We start from the raw sequence: 16,711 nt of genomic DNA on the forward strand, positions 1-16,711 counted from the left end.
CAACTCAACACCACTAAGGCAGGCAATCACTCCCTTGACACTGACGCAACAGTTCAGATATTCTCGGTTCACTACACAAAAATGTTCAAGGGCTGTTCCACACTACCTGCTGGGTTTTCTATTAGAGCTAAAATTTCATAACACAGCAAACCCTTGGAAAAAGTAATTGGAAGAGCTGAATGATTTAAGAGTCAGATTAATCCACAAACACCTGCTTAGGAAGGAACCAATTATAATGAAGAAGTCCTTCCCACCACTAGAGTCTTCTTCCCCCGGGAGTGGTAGCTCCTAAATATACTTGCTTACTAACAGGACAAGGAACCTTCTAATTTGAAAATATCCAGTTCTCAGGTCCTTGATGACCAAGCTGGCCCTCAAAGGCCAGTTTAATAAGATACTGACTTGGCCATCATATAATCCCTTTAATTTATTTCTTCCAATCCTTTTAAAATTCTTTCCACTTCTTGTGTGAGACTGCTAGCCATGACTTCCTCCTTGTGAACTCTGTCATAATTTGTGTATCTCACCAATTTACACTTTTCGTCCAGCTCAAATGTCACCTCCTTGGAGAGATTTCCCCCAATTTCCCTCACTCAGGTAGTTGCAGTAATACATATCACGAACAGTTAGCATGACCAACAAAATTTGCAGTCATACACACCTACATCTCAAAGGACCTGTCAGTAAAGATGTTTGTCAACTAGTTTGCAAAATAAACAGAACATATATACTCACGGAAAGTGGACTAACTCTAATAAGTTTACACATCTATAAAACCAAATACAAACCAAAGTGAGAGATAAAACCTAAAGGCAGCAATGATGTGGGCATTAAAACCGATCATCTTTCTTCCCTTTCACGACTAGCAAATGACATCTCAACTTCTGAGCTACAGGTGAAATGTCTGGTTATGCTTGTACCTCCTTTGAATATTTGAACTCTCAAACTATCTCTGGGTGCTTTTCACTTGATAGGGAAAAAAATGGATTGTGAGTAGTCAATTTTTTGATAGGCTCTGGCATCTTTACCTATATTTTAACTGCAACCATTTCAATTCTAGAAAAATTCCAGGTAAAAGTGTATGCGCACAACCAGTAAAGTATGAAAGCTTTGCTAATTTTGTACTTTAACGTGCAATGGTAACTAATAAAAAATTAGATTTGGAAATAACAAAAGATAATCTTAAATTCTAACATGATAAAGAAATTCGTTTTATAAAAGATAATCTTAAATTTTGCATTTTATAAAAGATAACCTTAAATTCTAACATAATAAAGAAATTCAGACTCCAGAACACATTGATGAACATGAAATAATATATCAACAACCAAGGAAAACAAATACAAATTTACACCTAATTTCCTTGACTAGGTCCTAACTTCAACTCTGGATGAATATACATTTTTGAACGATAGTTTGTGACTTACACTCTACCTGTATATAGACTGATTTTCATTCTGAAAGAAATTATAAAATCTAACTGGTTTTCTACAGAGCCTGATTTACCAACAAAACATCTATTATTCAAGTACTGAATAGATTCTACACTTATACCGTCTGCCTGGAAGATACAGGGCCTATTTTTGATGTGGGAATAGAATCAAACATATGACAGTGTCACCAGTTTCATTACCATCAAAAAACAGGCCTCAAAGAAACTTATTATAATGGTGCTTTGTGTGTCGGCTTCATTTAGTCAAGAGAAGTACTGCTTACTCTCTTGAAAGGAGGCAAGAGAACATGCATGTTTTTAAAGGTTTTACTACCGCAGAACAGGATGGAGCGTGTTATGGAGACCCACAATTGAGACATAGCCTTGGGACCAAAGAGACTTTTATATCTACGACTGACTCCACGAAAGGTCCTCATAAGTCATCCCTTTCTCTTCATGACATTATATAACAGACACAATCAGGTGGTTTTGTGGCAACAACTCCAAGACCGTTTGCCTGCCAAGGCCAAGTTCGAGGTATGAGTATTCTCCCTTACAAAACAAAACAGGTTTTAACGTACTACACTTCTACACTCACATTTCTGGCACTGGAGGAGTAATTTCTTTGTTTTTACACCTCATTTGCACAAATTCCTTGGCCTACAAGTTTTTTCTGCTTTTAAGTGAAAATACCTTACATTAGAAGTTTATTAGAAATGTTATACATACTGCTGTCTAGTGCTGAAAAGAAAAATTAAACAAACCTGGGCTGAGATTTAATTTCCTTGGCTACTATTAACAGATTTTTAAAATTCATTCAACGAATATTTATTGAAGATATTGCTTCTTCTGCAGAAGAAGCATTTGCTTTGGCTCCTGTGGGAGAACTAAAAAAAGAAAGAAAAAGAAATGCAATGTCCAAACTAGTTGTGGGTAAATAACTACATAAATAAAAAAACAAGAATATGAGATGCTATAGCATAAATGGATTCTGGAACCAGACTGCCTAGGTCAGAAGCTCAGGTCAGGCCTTAGGAAAACTACTGTACCTCTTCATCTCTAAAACAGATATAACAGCAGCACCATCCTCATAGGATTGTTATAAGGATTAGATGAATACAAACATTAAAGCCCCTATAACAGTATTTGACACATAATTAGAGCTCATTAAGCAATAACAATTACTATTCTGAAAGCCATGTGGATCAAAAAAGCAGAGACAAATGTAAATGGGCTTTGAGCATAAAGCCACAGAGGATGGGTGGAATCTGAGATAATCAGGCCAAACACCAGTGAGAAGCAGCAAAACTCCTGCAGAGTTAAGGGTTACTGCTTCCAAACCCTACTGCCACTCCCCAGAGTTGCACCCATGCCTTCTAACAGAGTTTGAGTATAAAAACCATCTAATTCCTCTTTTTGCCTAAAAGTTTGAGTTCGATTTCTATAACAAAAGAGTCCTGAGTAAGACAATGTATTTAGGAAAAAGTAAAGTGGTTTACAAGGTATACGAAACAGAACAGGAAAGAAATAAAACAAAAAAAACCCTTTCCTCAGGACTTCCCTGTGGCACAGTGGTTAAGAATCCGCCTGCCAAAGTGGGCGACACGGGTTCAAGCCCTGGTCCAGGAGGATCCCACATGCCGCGGAGCAACTAAGCCCGTGTGCCACAACTACTGAGCCTGTGCTCTAGAGCCCGCGAGCCACAACTACTGAGGCTGCGTGCCACAACTACTGAAGCCCGTGCGCCACAACTACTGAAGCCCGTGCGCCTAGAGCCCATGCTCCGCAACAAGAAAAGCCACCGCAATGAGAAACCTGCGCACCCCAATGAAGAATGGTCCCCGCTTGTCGCAGCTAGAGAAAGCCTGTGCACAGCAAAGGAAGACCCAGTGCAGCCAAAACTAAATAAATAAATAAATTTATTTTAAAAAGAAACAACAAAAAAACCCTTTCCTCAAATTATACAATATTTGCCATGTCTAAACAAAGCTGCTAAATAAACAGTGCAGAGAGAACAAAGGACAAATTCAAGAATGGTACTTTCACATATATTTCATATCTTTGACAATCAATGTCTCAGTATAAATTTAGCTTCTGAAATGTGAAATTCAAATACTCTTTTATTACCAGCAAAAAAGGGCAGCAGTATTTAGAGTTCTAAAGCACTGAGAAATTTAGACATTTACCCTAGGTCAGTGATTCCTAAACTCAAATACTGGTTGCCTCAGAATCATGGGAGAACTGGCTTAAAATACACACTACCAAACCAAACCTCAGGAGATTCTGATTCAGCAGGTTTAGTTTGGGCATTACATTCTAGGCCACAAAACTACTTTCAGGCACAAATAGGCTTCAGTAGCTGATATGTATGTGTGAACAAAACTAGTTCTACTTGTTTCTTCCCTTAGGTAAAACCCATCTTTGTATTTATAATTTATATGATGGAGGATAATAGTTACCTCAACGGTAAATGGAAAGCGTTTAAAGAAAATGTCTCAGCCTATAAAATTTCCTGAATTTTTACCTATAAAAAAAATTTTTTAACCTATAAAATTTCCTGAATTTTACATGTGAGAATTATGAAGTATATTGTTTTTTCACATTTTAACAAAACATTTTCTATCTATCTTTTGGTATGAGTTAGGATGCTTTCAGTAACAGAATGAGCAATTAAAAAGTGGCTCAGACAATGAAGAATTTAGCATCTCAAATGGCAAGAAGAGGCAGGGCAGTCTCCGGGTTAACTAATTCATAAGCTCAGTAATGCCAGGGCGCTTGGGCGGGGCTCCTTTGTGAATCCCTTACTTTTCTCTCATAGTTCCACCGTTGCCACTGCAGCTCCAAGTATCATGTTCTTATGGTAAAGAAGGGAACGAATTCCTGCCTTAGGTTTCTTTTTTTTAAGAAAATGAAGAAAACTTTCACAGTTCTTCAGCTTAAACCAATTACCTATGGCATAAGGCATAGGACTAACTCCCTAAGAATAATTATGATCTATACCCTGGGGCTTTGGAGGCTCACCTTCCCAGAACACATGGAGGAAACAACCACTAGAACAAAGTCTGGACTCTTTCCAACAGGAAGAAAGCTGGAGGGATGTGTCGACAGCAGTTTGCTAGGCACCAAAAGGGGTCCATCACATTCTGTGACAAAGTAATAAACCATGTTTAAACCGATCAAAATGTAATTCAGCATGGAGAAACCAGTTCAGTGCATTAAGTGACTGGAAAACATTAGCAACGACCAACAAAAGGAAGATTAAGCTGCCAACAGAAAACGAGAGAAAAGATGTACCCAACTGGAAACTGGAAGGATAGAACCCACTTCCTTATGCAGTAAAATTACTGTCAATCAAATCAAACACTTGATTTGAAAATTACTGGTCAGGAACTTTTTCCTACTCTAAACAATCTGTGTGCCCATTACTCTCTGATTGCTAGATCAGCTAAATATTTCAAAAGTGTTATTTACATATTAGATATAGAAGACAAAATAAGAAAGGACTAGATATATTAATTTAAAACACAGAGTAAATTCAGCTCTTAAATGCTGTTCTTAAAATTTTTGTTCGGATGCCTGAGAATCAACGGCATAAGAAATTATGGATACTCAAACATAAACTTTAGAAATGGATCACTTTCATAGGCTTCCTTTGAAAATTTTCGAAAAAAATATATACTGGTGTTATCTGACCAAAAATAAAACATCTCGATTGTTCAGATTTTCATCTGGAAGCCCCAGAGTCAGTTCGAGATCCCAGCATAAATACGTAGAATTGTCAGGAATGTAAAAGTGCAGCTGCTATGGAAAACAGTTCAGTGGTTCCTCAAAACGTTAAACGTACAATTACCATACAACCTAGCAACTCAACTCCTAGGTATATATCCCAAAGAACCGAAAACAGGTACTCAAACAAATACTTGTACACAAATATTCCTAGCCACTGTTCACAAAAGCCAAAAGGTGGAAACCACCCAAATGTCCATCAATGGGTGAATGAGCAAAGAAAATGCAGCATATACGCATGATGGAATATTATTCAGCCATAAAAAAGAATGAAGTATCGACAGATGCTACAACATGGTTGAACCTCAAAACCATTATGTTAAGTGAAATAAGGCAGACACAAAACATCACATATTGTATGATCCCATTTATAAGAAATACTCAGATAAGGTAAATCCATAGAGACAAAAAGCTGATTAATGATTGCCAGGGGCTGGGGGGGAAGGGGGAAATTCGGAGCCAACTGCTTAATGGGCACAGGGTTTCCTTTTGGGGTGATGAAATTATTTTGAAACTAGCTAGAGGTGATCGGTGCCTACCACTGTGAATATACTGAATGCCACTGAATCATACACCTTAAGATGGCTAATTTTATGCTATATGAATTTTACAGGAATTAAAAAATAACTAATGCAGCTGTAATATGAATATGTGAAGGAAGATGTGCATTGGAATTTAGTCAATCCTGATTAGAAGTATTAATATTTCAACTTGCTTTAATAAAGCATAGCATTCTACAATTCTTCCTCTGATTGGATATAATCTGGGATCTTCTCCATTACATCCAGCATTCTAAGATTTAAAATGTGAGTCTATTATACTGAATTTCAGATTAATTCCCACAACACAAATGGTATTGCCCACACAGCTCATTCAGGAAAAAGCTAAGTTAAAAAGCATTCTGATCTAAATTACAAATGAAAAAGAACCTAATTATTTACTGTTGTGGAGAGCCCTAGGGAGATTTCTTGGTGGTTTAGGACCCTCTGAAATCACTTTGTAAGGCTGTTTTTGCTTCTCAAGAGAAAGATGGGGTAAACAGATTGTTTGCTACCGCGGTTGTTTTAATGGAAATGTTCTACAAGGATCAGATGGGTCCTTCCAAGAAGGCAGGCCATACAATACAACATAACAAGGGAAAAGAACAAGTAACATTTGCAATTCTGTGTTAGAACTCCACACGTTCTGGAATTAAAATTCCATCTTTGTCTAGAAAGTTTCCTTGCTTGCAGATGTTTTCGATGTGGTAAGCAAGTTTTGCACGGGTCCGGAATTTCTGCCCTGAGGACAGGAATCGAGGTGGCTGGGCTATGGCTGCGGCAGCAGGCACCCCCTGTCAGCTGCTATCATCTCTCCTCCAGGCCTAGCAACAGCAGCAGTCCTGGGCCGTGAAATATTTAGATTCTGAGATCCTCGCCCTTAGGGACGTAGACCGGGCTCAGCAGCACGGGCAATAGCCGGGTACTGCCTCGCACTTCACACCGAGGGAATTAAGAGATGGCAAAAACCCTTCTCACGGGTGTCTATCCTTTACTGCCCTAAAACTGCTGTCTCACTGCGGCTGCAAGAGAGGAACTCCAATGCTGACAGATTCTAAAAATACAAAACATACATATTTCACAAGTTGATGGCATACACGGGTCACGTCTACCTGTAACTGTCAGAGGCTACAGGTACTTGCCAGTGTTGAATTAACAAAGGCAAATGCCCAAGTTGGCTTATCTCAGCTCAAACACACCTAAAAATCATTTTATATACTACCAGTGACATGCATACCATGCTTTGAGAAATGCCAAATGAAACCTTATGTTAAAAAAAAAAAAAGCAACTATTTATTCTAACAAAACAAACAACTATGGCTATAGGTTGCAAGTCCCAGATTTCCCAGAGGAGTTGCTGGAGTTCAAAAGTACTAGTATAGCTGCCATCTCACAATAAGAACTATATAAACATGCTTAGAGTACCCTATTCATTTATTCCAAGAAGCACGTTTTTAAAAACATTTAACAGCTCTGGAAGTGGGAGGCTTCTCACATCTCATGGCATTTTACGACCACTGGCCACCAGGAGGCAGTTGTGATACCATTTTCATAACCTGTGTATGCTCGGATGTCAGAAGCACAGTGAGTGCATCCACAGCAGGGAATAAAATCCCAGAGACAACGGCAGAGCACACCTCTGCCCCTAGAACCCAGAGGCTGCGGGGAGGAGGCCCTCAGTAACATTTCGGGGGCAGGAATCAAAATTAGGCCAGGACTAACTAACTGCAAAGCTATCTGGATAAAGTCATAGATTTGATGTGCACAATAAGTGAAGGAAACAACAACAAAAAATTTCACTCACATCTAGTGTGCTTCCCGCCCAAGTAAAACAAATGTTTATCTAGTAACATCTCTGGGATTGTGTGAGCTGGTGCACTGGGCAAAAATTTAGACCAAAGCAAACGGGCAGCTATCTCCCCAAGCATGGTGTCAGGAGACGTGAATGCTGCTGGCAGGGAGGGCAGAGCCTCCCCGCCCCGATGGCTTCACGCTTGACCCAACTGCACGTGTTTACAGTATCCGCCGCGCTCTCAGGCGTCCGGGCTTGTCATCCCAGAATTAAAGAGTAGCTAAAAGAAACGCTGATGTGCTTCTGTTTCAAAAAATATTTACATACACTTCTGGGTCCGACTCGAACATGTATTTTCTCTGGCACTGATCTTTCACCTCCCTTCTTTATATATTATTAATTTATTGTCTGTTTTGTTACAGGCCATTTCAAATTCTTCATGGGAAGAGGCGGGTTGTGAATAAATGAAAGTTTCTAGTGCTTGAACCAGCTCTTCACTCATTCACTATTTCATTCAACAACTATTGAGTGTGCTTATTAGCAAGAGGGGGTGTTGTGTGTAAGGGGTGCACACGTACAATTGCACTCTGTAATTCCTGCAGCTGAGAACGAACAAATCATTAAATTAGGCACTGCTTACATTTTCCAAAGATACTTCTATCAAGATTTTTATAAAGTACAGAAATCTTTGGTGTACATAATAAATTGTTATGCACTAATTCGGCACTAATTACGAAATGAACTCAGACATGCCTAAATCCAAATCAACTGGAACTCTGGAAAAATTTTAAAAATGCATCTTTGTTTGAGGATGTTTGTACCCTATAATCTGAAAGAGGGTTGGACAGTTAACCATGTTAACCAGTCATGTTACCATGTTATATCTAGTCATCATGTTATATCTAGTCATCATGTCCTTAGGCTTTTTCTTGGCTGTGACACTTTCTCAGAGTTCCCTTGTTCTTCCTGACCTTAGAGAACAGAGTGTTTATGTACAGAGTCTTTTGTCTTTAGTCTTAGAGATGCCATTCACTTCCACAGTCGCTTTGGTCAGCACCTTTCTGCCCCACTCTGTCCAATAAGGTTGTGTCATGTATTTGTAACAGTTAGCTTCTTTTGTCACAGTCTGCATTCTATCCTGGGATCCCTTGACCTCCTAAATGATTTTTAGAATTTGCATATAGTCTGGATTCACTCTTTGTGTGTAAAGTTCAATGGGTTTTGTCAGATAACCACAATTAAAGCATCACACAATAGTTTCGCCACCCTAAAAATCCCCTGTGCTTCAAGTATTCAACTGGTCCCTCCTTTCCCTCAAACCCCTGATCTTTTTTACTGACTCCATAGTTCTGCCTTTTCCAAAATGTCTGTGGGAATCACACAGTTAGTAGAGTTTTTAGACTGGCTTCTTTCACTTAGCAATATGCATTTAACATTCATCTGTGTCTTTCTGTGGCTTGTCCACTTCTTCTTACTGCTGAATAATATTCCATTATATATGGATGTACCAGTTTGTTTACACATTCACCTATTAAAGGATATCATCTTGGCTGCTTCCAGTTTCAGCAGCTATGGATAAAGCTGCTATAAAAATTCGTGTGCAAGTTTTTGTGTGGACATAGATTTTCAACTCATTTGGGTATATACCAAGAAGCATGATTGCAGAATCATATGGTAAGACTATGTTTAGCTTTATAAGAGACTGCCAAACTGTCTTCCAATTTTGCATTCCCACCAGCAATGAATGAGAGTTCCTATTGCTCTACAACACTGCCAGCAAATGGTATTGTCACTTTTTTGGAATTTAGCCATTCTAATAGGTGTGTAGTGTTTTCTCACTATTATTTAATTTGCAATTCCCCAATGCCAAATGTATTGAGCATATTTTCATATACTTATTGGCCATCTGTATATTTTCTTTGGCAAGGTGTCTACTCAGATCTTTTTTTGTTCATATTTTAATTGGATTGTTTGTTTTCTTATTGTTGAATAAAGGCATTTTTAATGAATTATTTTTTTGTTCAGATTTACATAATTTACTAGAGAACAGATTATAAATCAATCTCATCATTTCATCTAGGTCAGCAAAAATAGAACCAATAACTAACTACTTGAGCCTTTGGTTTTATTTTTCTAAAAAGCAGCACATAAAATGAAATCAGTCCCAAATGTCACAATCTCTTATGGAGAAATAATTAAAGAAATTAAGGTACATTCACGAAAACAGTGCACTACAGAGCTTTTAACACGTTCATTATAAATTCTGAGCACATTTTGGCTTTATTAAAGATTGAGAGTTGTATTGTTTAAAATACAAGCCACATAAATGGCATAGCCTGTCCACTATCAGGGCTTTGGCAAACATCTAGGTTCCATTTCCATACCTCAGTAGAGCTTAATGATGCAGATTCCAAGTCGGTTCAACTGGTCATTTTTCTCAAGTGGTATTGGGCATTTTATCTGGAGATATGGCTAATTACAATTCAAAGGAAATTAACTTCTCTATTTTCTGTAGGAATTATAACTGCATTCAATGAGTCAATGTGATGGATGCATTCAACCAGTGGTTTTTAAAAAACATCTATTGAAGATGTTTTTGACTTTCTGTTTGTGTGAATTTGTTTTTTGAGGAAAAAAAAATCTTTGGCCAGCGTATGTATTAACTGTTACTCTATAGTGTTTGACACAACCAGAAAGAAAGGTGCTTCTATTGTTCCCATTTTTTAAATGACCCCCCCCCAACTTCCATATCCACCAAAACCAATTATTTAAGATCTTATATGAGACAGTTTTCCCTGAATGATACCAGAAATTCAGGCCATTCATTAGGTTGAAGATCATCTTTCCTTCTGAAAAAAATCCATAGGGAAAAAAATTCAACTGAAGCCTAAAACTAAAAACAATTTAACTGTATTTTTAAAATATAGGGATATGTGAAATGTTACATTAGTATGCTTTTTAAATAAGAGTAGGTTACCTATAAGCACTCATCATATAGTAGGTTGGTCTTTCTATTTCAATTGTGATTGCCAACTCATGGTAGGAAATTTAAAAAGCAAGAAACAGAGGTAATCCACAGCAGTACATATCCAAATGAATCACAAATCTTTTGCAGTTGTTTCTAAAAACAAAACAAAGCATACACACACACACACACACACCAAACAAACAACCAAAAAAAACCCCCCAAAACTTAAAAAAAAAATATCTACAGCCCTAGGGGGTTAAAAATAGAAGTATAATCAACAGATTTGTTATTAAGAGGTTTGACTGCATTTCAAGTTTGGAAATACAATTACATTTTTAAATATTTTATACTATATCTCACTACATACATAGTAGTGTCTTTTATTTAAAATGAACAATATTGGGTTTTTAAAAAATATACAATGACATATAGAAGAAAATAGAACAAAATAGGCCAATGATCCCAATGCCTAGAATAATCTGTTGACACACAGAAATAAATAAATGAAATATATACACATGATTTGATAATTCAAAAGCTCATTTAGGCAGAGAGTAAGAAGTGAAACCCATCTAACCCTACCCTCCCAATCCAGGCAACCTGTGTTACCTTCTGCTTCAGATATACCTATTATTGAAATCCCCTCCTCCCTTCCACCGGGGCAAAGTCAATCATGCATACAACTTTCGACATATTTTTTACAGAGAAAATAATTTATTTTACGGGGTAACATTTCTGTTCTACAGCATTTTTGGATACTGTTGCTAAGATCATGAATTTTTAATACAGAAGAATATGTTGCTATCTCCTGTTCTTGTTGGGTCTAATGAAAGTAAGGTTCCTTTCCCAAATGAGAACAAAACATATTTATTCCTCATTCTGTAGTGTTCTTGACAACTAGGTTAAATAGTTGGTATTATTCAAAAGAAAAAAAATCACTGGTGTCCCCAACTTTTTAATTTACAAAGAAGGTCAAGAGCTGGGGTTTAGGCAAAAAAAATTCAGTTCAATCATATGACAAATTCCTGATCCACAGAAATGTTTATTGCTGTTTTAAACACCACACTTTGGGATGATTTGTTTCGCAGCAATAGGCAAATTAATGTAATCCATTCAATTTTTCCTAAAGGTTGCAAATATTACTAAGTTTTCTCAAATGTAAAAGCATTCTTCCCTTGCTTCTTCCATCTTTCTCCTTCTGCCAAACTTCTCTAGAGAGTCCATACCAATCATGCCACTAAAACTGCTTTCTCAAAGGTCAATCAATATTCTCATAATTGCTACATCAATGGTCTCTGCTTCTTTCTCATCCCTTTGACGTCCATGCATCTTTTGACAATTGGAAATCTTTACATCCTTGGCTTCCACAATACTGAATTCCCTTAAGTTCTGACCCAGGCTCTCTGGATTAATTTTCTGACTTTCTTCATGTGCTACATTTTTATTCAGATCCCTTAAACACAGGTATTTCTCCAAGACTCTGACTTCTGTCCCCATCTTTTCCCACAATAGGTATGGTAGTAACAACAGCTGCAACCAGCACAATTAAAATTTATCAAGTACTAATGTGCTAGACCTTATGCCAACCTCTTTACATACCCTATATATCATCCCATACTTGCCTAGCCTCTTAACTCCTTGGTGCCTAAATATACTCTGCAATTCTGGCTTATCTACCACTTTAGTCAAGCTTTCTTACCTTTTCCGGGAGTAAACTGCATTCCAAGTACCTTATTCTCTTGTTTATCATCATCTCCCCAGTGTTTAGAACAGTGCTTGACACACAGTAATGTCTATGAAGCACATGGTAGTATATCTGCTGCATAAAAGATTGGAAAACCCACACATAACCCACCTCTTTTTGACATAGGGTGGACTGCCATAAAAAATAGACTATTGGCTTAGAGCTTATAACTATTATAATTAGAATTAGGAATTCAACCTGCTTGTCCCATTTCTAAAGCACATGTATGTCATTCCATGTATATTATAAAGTACCAGCATATCAAAAGTTGTGCAAGACCTCTATGTAGAAAACTGTAAAATACTACTGAGTAAAGTTTTAATAAAAAAGTTCTTAAGAAATGGAGGAATATCACATGGTATATCAGGAAAAGTCAATACTGTGAAGATGTCAGTTCTCTCCAAATTGATCTACAGATTCAGTGCAATTGCAATCAAAATTCCAGCAAGATTTCTTGTGAAAATTAAAACCAATTCAATAATTTATATGGTAATGCAAAGGGTCAAACTAGAATAACAAAGCCTTTTACTACTATATTTATTGATCAGAATAAGTTTGAAAATCATAATTACAACACAGAGTTGAATCATATGGCACTGCCATGTTTATAAGTCAAAAACAGTCAAATGTTGACAACTGCATTTACTTAGTGTAGACAATATTGTTGTAAGACAGTTTCACTGCTATGACTTTAAGACACGATCAAAATAATCCCATCGGTAGTTACATATAATAATATTTGGAAATGAAGTCCGGAGGACAATCTCTGGAGAGAAGAGAAAAGGGAAGAGGGATTAGAAACACTTAGGAAAACCCAAGGTTATGGTTGGCACAGTAAAAGGTAACAGTAGCAGGCAGACAATCGGTGGGAGAGACGGGAGTCATATCTGCAGGCAAATATGACTTGGCCTCCCGTCTTCCCTCCCTGTTCTAGCAGTGGTCCCTGGACCACAGCCTTTCCGTCGGTGAATCCCTTAAGCAGTCTAGGCTCTGCCCTTTTTGCTTAGACCCTCTAAGAATCGCCTACATTAAGATATGGCCAATGTCATTCCCTTAGCTTTTTTCAAAGGCAGCTGTAATGAAAAGTTGTAGGAAGTCTGCCCGTTTTGCTGCAAAATTTTTGTAGGGTGTCTATTACACCATTAAGTGTTCCCAAATAAAAACTCGCATGAGAAATTCTATTCAAGGAAAAAAATGTCTTGTGGATGAACCGATATGCATCTTCTTTCTAACAGCATGGTAACTTACATTTCCATTTTACATCGGGAAAAACAGCTAAAAGTGGAGTTCAATTATAGTAACTCTATTGACGTCTACTTTTTGCAAGTTTGCACTTGGTGATGGCCTTTAGTTTTCAACTTATCTATTTTTATTTTACTAATCATATTGTCTTACCTTTTGTTAAGTTTCCTAGAAAAAAAAACCAAAATAAATAAATCTAATTCATATCAAACTCATTATTATGCAATTTTTTCTAATACATCTTATCTATAAGTTGGGGACTAATTGTTAAATTATCCCTTTACCTTTGGAGATACAAACTCAGTCAGAAAACCAAAACCCAGCACTTCTTTGATCTATAACATGGCTCTCCAGTAGCAATTGCTTAGAAGAGATTTCTCTACATTTGCTAAATAATTTGTGATTTCACAAACTGCTAAATAGATTTTTTAAAGGGGTCTCAGGGAATAGGATTGGGTCTTGTATATGGCTTACTAGGACATTTTTCAGGATATGAATATATGGTTTCAAATACAAAAATGCTTTTGGAAATTTCAAATGTAACTTGAAGTGGGGTGGGGTGGATCCAAACTACGTATATGTAACCCACACATGCACATGCACATACATGGCTAAAACCTCAGCGGTTAACATGTCAGAGTCCATATTACCTTGGCCGTCTGTCTCTGCACGCTAGACAGCACATAACAACGTCTGGATTCTGTTATGGCTTCTATATTATTTATAACTCATAACATATTTTTATATTTCACATTTGAAAAAAAAAACTTTTGGCTAACCTAAAGAAACTTAAACTGACAGGGATTTCAAGAATTGCAAAAGAAGGGAAGGCCTAGTTTTTAGTAAGCAAATAAATTCTGGAGAAAAAAAAGGAAGGGAAGGGGAGAGGAGAGGTGGGGAGGGGAGGGGAGGCATGGGGAGGGGATGAAAAGAAAAGAAAAGAAAAGAAAAGAAATGAAAAGAAAAGAAAAAAGAAAAGAAAAAAAAATGCTTGCTTTCAAATAAAAGGCAACATCTATCTACCCGTGCAGATTGATGTGATTAACGATTCCTGGTTTCTAGCTCCAGATTTAACACCACTTGGCAGGCAACTTTTAAACCTGCTTTTATTCTCCCTTCAGCAGCCACCCTAAAACTTTTTGTCACTCTCCTTAAGCTACCTACCCAATCCTTCCTGTGCCCCCTAGTAAACATTTGTTGCCCTACAGCTCAAATCTTAACTGTAAGTTACGTCCATTCTTATTTCTTCCTTCAAGTCTTCAGAAGATGAGATGCCTGCCCCCCATTTTATATCCTTGACCTGTTTTCTTTCCAAGTTCCCTGGGACCTTGTTCTAACAATGTTTCTTCTCTTTCCTGCATCTTCAATCTCCTCTCTCCTGGCTCCTACTTTACCAGCTAAAAAACATAGTTTAGCCATTCCCATTTTTTAACGCATCTTGTCAATGAATTTCTCTTTTCTTTCTCAGCCCGAAGACTAGTTCACACTGGTTGCGTGCACTCCCCCTGCCCCCCTTCACTCCTCCACTGACTGTCACCCCACTTCCATCCTCTCCCTCAGTGAAGGTCGCTGATGTCTTCCTAATGGACAAAGTCAAAGGCCGCTTCTTGGTCATCACCTCAGAGGACTGATGTGCAGCACTTGATACAGTTAATGCTCCTGGCTTTCCCAACCTCACTCCTCTGCTTCTCTCCTGCTGACCATCTCCTCTAGGTCTCCTCTGCCCCCCACCTAGACATGCGGTTTCCCTTCAGGTTCTATCTTCAATTCTCCTTCATTTACACTCTCCATCCTTAAGTGATGTAATTCAGTCTTTATTTAATGACTCCAGTTATTGTGCAATAACAATATTGGTGTTTTCATTAAACCTATACATTCTGATCTACATCTCTTGGCTGGTATTTTTCCCCGCTCTGTGGGGTCCTATAACTAATTTGTGCTCTCTCGGGAAAAGGAATATCCTACCCATGTTTCAAACTCAAAATGTCCAAACCTCTTTATTCCCAGCTAAACCTGTTTCTCTTCTAAATTTCTCATCTCAAATATAACCCAAATGCTGGAGAATGGCCTCTCCCCACCCCTTTGCTCTCCCCTATCCCAGCTCATCGAACCCTAAGATTCTGCCACCTTAACATCCACTGCACCAATCCTCTCTCCCTTTCTCCTGCCAGAGTTTGAAATCCTGGTCTCACTTTCAGACGTTAAGGAATCCAGGCCCAGTCTCCTCCTCCTCCTCCAATGTATCCTCCACACCGTGGCAGGTTTATCTTTCCAGTACACCAATTTGTCCTGCTCTGCTCTCCTACTTAAACCCTTACAAATGGCCCACCAGTGCTACAGGGACCTGCCCTCCTCACCTCCTGAGCTCCCTCCCCTCAAGTTCCTCACCCCCAATACTCTAGCAGCCCTGGAATAACTGCTCCTTGAAGAGATCTACAAGCCTTTAGTCTTGCTGGTCACTCTGTTTTGACTGCGACCCACCCCCTGCTCTTCTGCCTAGCAAATTCTGAATCATCGTTCAACACCCAGCACAGACACCATGTCCTCTGGGGAGCCACCCACGCTCTCAGGTCCCTGGCAGCAGGATCACTTCCTCCGCTGTGCCGTCTCCCACTCTGCACCCTTCTCTCCCTGTCCTCAGTACTCGCCCCAGAAGGATCCCTCGCCCCTCTTTGGAGATTCAGGTCACCTGGTCTGGAATGTGTAAATGTTTGTTTAATTATTTGACAGAAATTATCTTTTTAGACCCTGTTCCCCTCTACTGGTCAGATTAAGAGCTGTCTGAGGCTCGCCAGAATCTAGCACAGGGGCTGGAACAATATAAAAAACACAAGAGTTCTTCAGGTTGGAGATGAAGAATTCTGAAGTTACTTAAATCTGGGTTTACATCCTGGCTCCGCTACTTACCAGGCTCTGTGAACTTCAAAGAACCGCTCTCAACATGTTTTCCTGTTTCTGAAATGGGGATAGTAATACCTTTCCCACAGACAACTGTGAGGATTATATGAGGTAATAGGCACTCAACAACTGCTAACATGAACTACATGAAATAGTTGGTGAATTTATGAACATACCAATCACATAACACTTCGAAAGTTATAAATACTTAAGATGAAAACTAAACATGTGAGCACAGATTAACTTTTCAAAACCTACTTATCAACACATTTACATAAAAGTTATAGTTTAAAAGATGCTTTATATTTTT

General features: G+C 38.2%; 2 protein-coding genes across 25 annotated transcripts in view; one reads left to right on the forward strand and one right to left on the reverse strand.

Moving 5' to 3' along the window:
• The window catches only part of LOC309641237 (uncharacterized protein), a 487,119-nt gene that overhangs the window by 155,267 nt on the left and 315,141 nt on the right, over positions 1-16,711 (forward strand). The window lies entirely within an intron of this gene.
• Positions 1-16,711, reverse strand: part of PLEKHA5 (pleckstrin homology domain containing A5) — a 236,905-nt gene that overhangs the window by 113,227 nt on the left and 106,967 nt on the right. The window contains exon 4 of one of the 24 annotated variants that reach the window (XR_014252570.1): positions 2,197-2,319. The exons of the other annotated variants lie outside the window; for them this stretch is intronic. The gene's annotated coding sequence lies outside the window, so the exon portion shown is untranslated. The remainder of the gene's footprint in view (positions 1-2,196; positions 2,320-16,711) is intronic. 24 annotated transcript variants of the gene reach the window in all.

Source organism: Balaenoptera physalus (genome assembly GCF_965194825.1).
Source record: "Balaenoptera physalus genome assembly, chromosome: 13".
NCBI classification, from domain to species: domain Eukaryota; kingdom Metazoa; phylum Chordata; class Mammalia; order Artiodactyla; family Balaenopteridae; genus Balaenoptera; species Balaenoptera physalus.